Source organism: Rattus norvegicus, chromosome 4 (assembly GCF_021556685.1).
Source record: "Rattus norvegicus strain SHRSP/BbbUtx chromosome 4, alternate assembly SHRSP_T2T, whole genome shotgun sequence".
NCBI lineage: Eukaryota > Metazoa > Chordata > Mammalia > Rodentia > Muridae > Rattus > Rattus norvegicus.
The window spans coordinates 178,461,643-178,471,165 of record NC_141537.1 but is presented as its reverse complement, the minus strand read 5'-3'; the positions used below and the strand labels follow the sequence as shown (position 1 = coordinate 178,471,165).

Below are 9,523 nucleotides of genomic sequence, written 5' to 3'. Positions count from 1 at the left end.
GTAGGCCCAGGCTGTACCCCTCAAAGCCATCCCCTAGTAAGTCCCTTCCTCCAGTCAGGTCACTCCTGCTAAAAGTCCCACAACCTCACTGAACAGCAGCAGAAGCTGTGGCCCAGGTGTTCAAGCTCAGAGCTCGTGGGAGGCGTTTCCCTGCCACATCATGGCAGTGTCGTGGCATCAGTCTTTCCCACACACTGTCTTGTTTGTGTCTTTCACCAATGGTGAGCCTCCTCCCAGTCCCAAGGCCAACTGCCATCCCACCCACAATTCACCCATAATTCCCCTCTCTCAGCTCTCAAACCATACTCTGACCATTCCTATGTCTTGAAGTAAATGTATTCACAAACAGTACAACACTCAGGGGTATTTGATGGTCACACTGGATCAGCAATTAGAATAAAGGTTACACTGAAAGGTAGAAGTTTTAAGCTTGCCCCCCAGACAAAAGTTTAGAGCCGAAGAAAAAACTGGTCGGGCCCTGGAACTTCAATTACACCACGCGGTTCAGCAACTCTCTCCCAGGAACTAACTGACCATAAAATTAGATTAAAATCTTAAAGAACAATCTTGAGAAACAGGAAGTTTCTCCCAGAACTGGCTGACCATAAGTTAAACAATCTTGAGAAACAGGAAGCTTCTCCTTGTGATGTTTTCACTGGTATCCTCGACATTTTCCAATAATGTCATCCCTACCCCCTTTGGGTTGTGGTTTATTCCTTTAAATACCTCTTCTCTCAGCTACTCGGGGTCAAACTCCTCTACCCCTGTGTGGGATACGAGTCTCAACCCCAGTGCACTGGTTCCTATCAATAAACCTTATATAATTACAGCAAGGACAGTCTCTCATGAATTCTTAGGGGATCACGTCATCCCAAGACTTGAGTTAGGGTCTCCCCGCTCCAAGGGTCTTTCAACACAAGGCTGCTATTTCTGCTGAGACCCTCGCCCAATGTCCAAGACAAGAAATACCAACTCATATTCGACTCTCTTACCTCTTTGTCTTCACCAACTTCTCACCAAGTAGTAACCTTTAAGAACTGGCTACATTTTCTTCTTAAGTTGCCTTCCTATCTGTAGTCCATTGCCTGTCACTCAGAACTTCAGATCAGCTGACTCCTTCTAACCTTCCACTGCCACAGATTCTCCATCACTGTCTTCATTGTGTCGAGTTAACAGCCATTCCATCTCAGTCACATGGCTTTTCCTTGGAAGAATAGTGACTGCTTTTCCTTAGTCTCTGTGTTAACCTAGAGTCACGTATCAACCGGGAGCCTCTTCCAAGGCAGCCCTCGTTTTGGTGTGAATGGAGTGAGTCAGCCAGGTAGATACAACACAGTGTCATATCTAAAGAGCTACTTGGAGGGGTAAAAACGTGGATCAATAAAGAGAAGCGCAAATTGGTCAAAAATATTATAAAATACTCACTGATTTAACAGCTAATATTTACATGGTGGTTTGAACGAGAAACTGCACGGAGCCATATTGGATTTGGGCCTAGCTGCTTTTTGACTGCATGGTTCAAAGTGACTCTGGGCTGTTTGGCCACAGAGACTCACCCCGAAGATGACTGCCATAAATCTTAAGATTGTTGGATAAAGCCTCTCCCATGAATTTACAGCACAGGAGTATAACATTCAAGGGATGCCTCAGCTCGAGCAGATACCAGTTATCTCCTCAGTCAACACCCAGTGTCTCCACCACCTGACCTCATCACCTGACTTCTTTGCCTCCAGCTATCACTGCCTATACCCTCATCTCCCCCTCCTTCATATTTCACAAAGGTCACTCCCCCTACCTGAAAGCCTTAAAAGCTGCAATGTTCATCCCAATAAACGAGACCTTGACAACAGAACTTTTGCTTGGTCTCCTTCTTCTCTTCACCCCCATTTTGGCCCACAGGTAGAAAGCCTCTTCGGGACCCTGAATAACTGGGTCCCCGCTGGCGGGGACAAGTGGCGCCCGAACACAGGAACCCCGAAGCAAGGCCGACTACAGGACGATGGAGATAAGAGAGCTGCAGCGGGAATCGAGGACTCTTCAGGCCGCATCGCTCGTGCGTCGCTGGAGAGGGAGGTAAGGACCGGTCGAATAATTGTCGTCTAATTGCCATGGGGAAGGTATGGATTTAGGAGGCTTGTTTCATAGGAGAGATCAAGCGCTCACTCAGGGAGAGAGGATTAAGAGTTAAGAAAAAGGATTTAATCAAGTTTTTTTGTTTTATTGATGAAAGGTGTCCCTGGTTAATTTTAAGCAGTGTGGGGCTAGCTTAAGTAAAACTTGTAATAAAAAAGGGACAAGGTAATGGTAAAGTGTTTTTGCATATGCGTTCTTTTAGAGTTATATTTTAGTCTTTGGATCCTGACTAGAGATAGTTTACACCCTAGACATGAGAGAGAATGGGTTTGGGAAAAACAGTCCTCCCGGACTCTCCACGGATGCTTTGGAGAAAGAGAAAAACTTTTCAGGGCTCTCCTGGGAACAGAAGAAAGGCAGGAGATGTCCTGCCTCTCTGCTGGCTCCTATTGGAGAAATGCTTATTTCTAGTTCTGGGTTCCATAGGTAGGATATGTGGGTCCCTATCGTGGGACACCATCTAGTTTTTTCCCTCTATGTCTATTGTGTGTCCTTGGTGCACCAAGCTATCCACGTCTGTCAGTTTATGTCTGTGGTCTTTGTTTCTCGTTGTTTAAATGTTTTATGTTTCGTGTTCAAAAGAAAAAATGATAAAAACTTTATCTGCCAGTCGTTCACACCTTGACTTGGTTTTAACTCGTTTCAAGAAGGGAACAATGCATAAAAAACAGTTTCAATTGGCTTTTGGAGCCTGCATCTGTAGCTAGAAGCCTAAGTCTGCTGGACAAGCTCCTGAAGGATTAAAAATTAATAATAAGCCGCCTAGCTACCCAAAAAGAAGAGGTAGGGTCTGTGAGAACATGAACTTTTCGCCCCTCCCTTGCTGTACAATGGTTCCCGGAACATTCTTGCATGAAAAGTTTCCTGGAACAGCCACAATGACCCATAGCCTCCGGCCACAATGGTCCAATGGCCCTGAAAATGTCACTACCCCTAATCACAATGTCACAAAGTCCTGGGTGTGTTGCCTAGTGTTACACATGACTAGCATATGACCTAAATGTATGGGCAGTTTGTGGTTTTGGAATTCCCCTCCTCCCTCCCTCTTGATCCCCCTGGTTTGTGGTTTTTTCCTTTATAAGCTCTGTGAAAATTCAGGTCGGGGTCGAACTCCTCTACTCCCTGTGTGGTGTATGAGTCTCGACCCCAGCATGCTGGCCTGAGCTCTCGTTTCATCTCGCTCACAATAAATCTTCCTCGTGTGATTACAGCAGGTCGGTGTCTGTGTCCTACTGGGTGCGCGTCTTTCCCGAGACTTGAGTGGGGGGCTCCCTTCGGGGGTCTTTCAGTTGGGGGCTCGTCCGGGATCTGCGCGACCACCCAGGGGTCCTAGACCCACTTGGAGGTAAGATTCTCTGTTTTATCTCAGCGCTGTGTCTGTGTCCATGTCTATGTTCTGTCTGGGAATCTGGTGCGATCGCTGTTTCGGTTTTGCGGACGCTCAGTGAGACCGCGCTCCAGGAAGGAGAGCGGGGTGGATAGGGATAGACGTGTCCAGGTACCCACCGTCCGTTCGCCCTGGGAGACGTCCCAGGAGGACAAGGGGGGACCAGGGACGCCTGGTGAACCCCATCTGATAGGTCCAGAGGAGACTTTACTCCTTGACGACCGGTTTGTTAGGCAAGGTCTGCGACCTGCCGATCAGTTTCAGTGCCTCTGGTCGACACGAAGTCGACGTCGGTTTTGTTTTTTGTTTTTTTTTTTCTCTTTTGTTTGTGCTCGTGTGTGTGAGTGTGTGTGAATTAAGTCCTGTAGTCTGTGTTTTTCGGTACCGGTTTAAGGTCTTAGTGCACTGTCTGGGCAGATGAAGGATTCCTGCCCTGTGCACGAGAGTCTTAGTGCACTGTCTGGGCAGAAGAAGGTTTCCTGCCCTGTGCACGGGTGGAAGAAGGTTCCCCACCCCGAAATGGCGCCTGTGAGTAGATGAAGGATTCCTACTCCGAATAGTCTTTTTCTTTCTTTTTTTCCTTTTTAGAAAGCGCACCGGGGGACGCCCCAATTGCGCAGGCTCTGGGACTCGTGAGAGACGTTCCACGAGTCAGCCTTTGTTGGGTCCTGGCTCTGGGACGCGTGAGAAACGTTCCTCGAGCCGAATTTTGTCGGGAGGACCCGGCAACGGACAGTCAAAAAGATCTGACTGTGACTTTGGAGGTCGAGTTCGGCTGCCTATTTAAGTATAGGCACGGACAAGTGTGCTTAGATGTGTTAGTGTCTGTTGTCTGTATTCTGTTTCTGTGTTTGGTATCCCAGAAGCAGCTAAGGTTAAGCTGCAGTTTGGGCCAGGTACTGAAGGTACCAGGCATCTGTGGAAATTGGTTATAGGGTGCTTTGTCTTGGTCTTGTTTGTCTGGATTGTTTTCTGTGGTATTGTCCAGTGTTTTTTTGACTTTTGTTTCGTGTTTGAATTTGGACTGACGACCGTGTTTAAAATCTTGGACTGACGACTGTGTTTGAAATCATGAAACTGTTTGCTTTGTTCGTCGAAGAGTTTTACTTGGTCCCCTTAACGCTTAGTGAGTAAGAAACTTAATTTTGTAGACCCCGCTCTAGTGGCAGTGTGTTGGTTGATAGCCAAAGTTAATTTTTAAAACATAGTGTTTTGGGGGTTGGGGATTTAGCTCAGTGGTAGAGCTCTTGCCTAGCAAGCGCAAGGCCCTGGGTTCGGTCCCCAGCTCTGAAAAAAGGAAAGAAAAACAAAACAAAAACATAGTGTTTTATCTGTGCTTATGCTCGCAGCCAGCTGTGATGAACTGGGAAAGATTTAAATTTTGCTTGGGAGCAAAGAATCTTAAAGGCGGAGTTTCAGCCGGTATGACACTTAGTGCGTAGCTGCCTAAAAGATCAGAAATACTGTTAATAGGCTATAAAAAAGGGACAGGCTGTGTTAGAAATGCTACAGGAAGAATAATCTAAAAAGGCTGAGAGCTAGGTGGGGCTATAAGGAAAACAAGAACAGGAAAGGAATTTCTGACATTTGCTCACAGAAGGAGAGTGCTCATTTAGAGAAGTTCTTTAAGGAAGCCTGCCTTATCTGCTGTCTTTATTCCAAGGGAGGAGTCAGTCTCCAGCACTAAATTACTTGGAGGTAGCCAAGGTCAGGATTAATGTTTTCTTTTCCATGGGCCTTTAAACCCAGTGAGACAGTTTGGTAAAGGGCTACTACTGAGGTCCTGATAGCCCCAGGTGAACTGGTTACAATTGTTTTATCAGCCCCCTGGCATCTAGCACCCAGGTTCTAACCATCTCTCCATCCTTTTGTTATTAGTTGTTACTAGAAGCCTAGTGTCATTTGGAGGCTGGTTCTCTTGAGAGGCAAAGCCATGGAGCTGACACTGACAATGGCCTTTTTGTTCCAAGAAAGGCCTCCTGGTTTAGCTGTGTGACTAAATGCTGTTTGCCCTCTTCGGTAGACTCTATTCTCAAGATTCTCTTGTTTTCTCACCATCCCATTTGATATGCTTGTTAGTAACTGTTACAGGTCTTCTTTACCACCGATGAAAGACGGAATCCTACTGGAGACCAGAAAAAAATGTTCCAGACACGGATAGAAGGCCCTCACTTCTGCCTGCTCTCTTCAGACGCCTGAAGGTAGGGAGTGCCAGGTCTGCCCCCAGGCTCCAAGGGTCGGTCTCCTAGGGGCTGGAAAATGCCCCACCAATTTGGCTAAGATAAGGAAAAGATATGAAGAGAAAGTTACAGAAACTTGAAGGGTTAAGCTAAGTCGCTGAGAGAGTTATTGTAAGTTGATGCATGGTTCAGGGTCTGTGCAGAAAAGTGGACAGCACCTAATAGCTGTAGAAGAAGATGCAGAGAGACTGAAAAGAAAAAAAAGAAAGAAAGAAAGAAAGAGGTAAAGAGTGCAGGAAGCTAGGGAAGAAAAGAGACTAAAAGAAGAGGAAGCTAGAGAGCTAAAGAGAGATAAAAGACAAGAGAGAAACATATACTGGCCACAGTAGTTAGGGAACCTAGGAAGACAGTACCTGGCAACAGAAGAGAATTCCTGGCTAAAGATCAGTGTGCCTAATGCAAAGAAAAAAAAGACACTGGGTCAGGGACTGCCCCAGAAAGAACAAGAGGGGACACTGGAGAGCCTCTTGGTCCTAGAGTGCTGGCTATGTACAGAGATAGAAGGGAAGTGTGGATGCAGGGACCCAATGCTCTGTGCTCCTATGCCCCCCTCCAGTGGGCCAATATCCAAAGACCTTGGGTACAGGGGCCTACTGGCAACAAACAATACTTATGGACTGCCCGAAGAACAGTGGACCTTGGCGTGGGCCGGGTAACCCACTAGTTCATAGTCATCCCTGACTGCCCCTATCCCTTGCTCATGAGAAAATTGCTCTCCAAAATGGCTTGCGTGGGCTGAAATGGCTGGGTGAGGCCATGTGTATGCATATCTACAGACTGTGTATGCGGAGCTTAAGACCTGTCTCAGTGCACCAGTACCTGATGCTGGGAGACGAATGGCTTAGCGCTGTTCTACTTGGAACATATCACTCCTGCCAGCCGGGCACTAACAATTATCACCCAATCCAGGACTTAAACTGTGATAGAGTGGCTGATGTTCTGCCTTTGAATAGAGTGTCCCAAAAGATGGGACCACTGGTCAGCTGCCATGGACTAGATTCTCCACCGGTTGGGGACAATCTGGTCACCTTGCTGCCCAATCCGACCTGGAGCCACCACAGCACGAGTGTCAAGTACTGGCAGAAGCCCATGGGTGGAGGAAAGACCTCTGCGACTGGCTGATTGACCCCTGCTGAAAGCCGAGGCTACCTTGTCCACAGACGGGAACAGTTCTCTTCATGAAGGTCAGAGATAAGTGGGTGCTGCCATGGTGGACAACACAATGTCATCTGGGATGGCTGAACCTCTACCCCCCCCAGTACATCAGCACTGCAGATGCCTTTGCCATCTCTTGGATGTCCTGGTGAAGCCAACAACTGTGAGTACTATTCATTGCTCAGGATATCAGGAGGGAAGAGATTCAGTGACATGGGGCAATAACAAAGCAGATAAAGTGGCTCGGGAAATGGCTATGCAGGAGCCTATCCTGGTTGAAGGCCTGCAAGAGACAGCCACTGAGAACTAGGATCGGACTAAGGGATGGCCTCACTTAGAATGTAAAACAGAAGAAAAGGCCCAAATTGCTTAAACGAAAAAAAAAAAAAAAAAAAAAGACAATGGCACACTTGAGGGAAAAGCTATACTCCCCAGAGAACAAAGAAAAGACTCACTTTGCCAAATACAGAAATGGACTCATTTAGGAGATAAAAAGTTTGTCCAAGTAGTTAAGTGTATGTAATAGACTTTAAGATTTTAGCCAGAGAGACAGTAGAAAGTATAAGGTATGTCAATAAGTGAATGCTTAACAAGCAAACAGGGCAAAGAGACCTAGAGAGTTTGGTGAAAAGTCGAAGTGAACTTCACTGAGATAAAACCAGAAAAATATAATCACAAGTATCTCCTAGTGCTTGTAGATACTTTTTCAGGAATAGATAGAAGCTTTCCTCACCAAACAAGAGACGGCCTCTGCAATCATCAAGAAGATACTGGAAGAAATCTTCCTCCGATTTGGAATGCCCAAGGTAATCTGGTCAGACAATGGCCCTACTTTCGTTGCCAAGGTAAGCCAGGGTGTGGCCAAGTATTTAGAGGTCGATTGGAAATTACATTGTATTTACAGACCTCAAAAGTTCAGGACAGGTAGGGTAAATAAATAGAACTCTAAAAGAGACCCTGACCAAATTAACCATGGAGACTGGCACAGACTGGGTGACACTCCTTCCCTCTTGCTCTCTTCAGAGCAAGAAATACCCCTTCCAGATTCAGCCTTACCCCCTTTGAGATCTTATATGGGGCCTCAGCCCCCCTGACTGTATTAGATGATGTTACTGAACCAACATGTCATAGTGCCATAGTAATAATGATTTGTGTGCCAGGCTAAAAGACCTACAGGTGATACAGAAAGAAATCTGCTCACAGCTGACAGCAGCCTATGCCCCGGAGACCCCTGAGACATCCCATCAGTTCCAGGTTGCAGCTACACTGAGTCCAGACACTCGAGCCTCGCTGGAAAGGACCGTACCTGGTGCTGCTGACCACCCTGACAGCTGTCAATTCTCAGCCCTCACCAGCCGTGTACTAGCTGTTGGGGCTGAGAGCTGGGACCTAGAGGGAAATTCAGTCATGTTTGTCCTGGGTTCTATCAAGATAGGTGTGGGATAGGCTTGATTTCCATTACAAATGATGTAACATTGCATATGTTAGTACTCTTAACACTTCTTGGGACTGTGCCTCAGGGATCACAGTCCGTATAAGCTTAGAAGTTCTAAAAGCTAGTCATGACCTTGGTGGATAGGCTTGGATAGTGTCCAGGTTAGAATCCTCATGTTAAGACTACAATACCAAGCTGTTATGCTAGATGAAGCTGAGTTCTCCATGAAGTTCTAGGATTAGAACTATTAACAAAAAAAGAAGAAGTGGGGAATGAAGGATTAAAAATTAATAATAAGCCGCCTAGCTACCCAAAAAGAAGAGGTAGGGTCTGTGAGAACATGAACTTTTCGCCCCTCCCTTGCTGTACAATGGTTCCCGGAACATTCTTGCATGAAAAGTTTCCTGGAACAGCCACAATGACCCATAGCCTCCGGCCACAATGGTCCAATGGCCCTGAAAATGTCACTACCCCTAATCACAATGTCACAAAGTCCTGGGTGTGTTGCCTAGTGTTACACATGACTAGCATATGACCTAAATGTATGGGCAGTTTGTGGTTTTGGAATTCCCCTCCTCCCTCCCTCTTGATCCCCCTGGTTTGTGGTTTTTTCCTTTATAAGCTCTGTGAAAATTCAGGTCGGGGTCGAACTCCTCTACTCCCTGTGTGGTGTATGAGTCTCGACCCCAGCATGCTGGCCTGAGCTCTCGTTTCATCTCGCTCACAATAAATCTTCCTCGTGTGATTACAGCAGGTCGGTGTCTGTGTCCTACTGGGTGCGCGTCTTTCCCGAGACTTGAGTGGGGGGCTCCCTTCGGGGGTCTTTCACTCCCCAGTGGGCTGGCTAAATGTTTATACTAGCTGATCCTAAAGACACCAGGAGCTTCACAGCTTAAAAGGTGTAACATTGGTAACAGAAAGTTGGCTTAAAACTGTAATTTGGATATGAGCCAACCTAGGGAAACAGGTCCAAATTGAGGTAATATTTTTATGGAATTCTTATTCTAGAAACCAGGCTTCTAAAAGATTTTAGGGCAACGTCTCTTTGTTGAGGTATTGGAGACCGCACCATCGTGCGTTCACATGTAGAAATTGGCAGTCATAGCCAAAGGTGTGGTTTGCCCTAAAGTTACTGTATTTTGATGCTAATTCCACTGCCCCAAGAACAGCTGC

General features: G+C 46.5%; 1 long non-coding RNA gene across 1 annotated transcript; it reads left to right on the top strand.

The window, feature by feature from the left end:
- Positions 1–2,872: 2,872 nt before the first annotated feature.
- LOC148006352 (uncharacterized) lies at positions 2,873–9,100 on the top strand. Its single transcript, XR_015686251.1, has 2 exons — positions 2,873–5,721; positions 8,076–9,100. It is a non-coding gene; the product is annotated as an uncharacterized LOC148006352 (long non-coding RNA).
- The last annotated feature ends 423 nt before the right edge of the window (positions 9,101–9,523 follow it).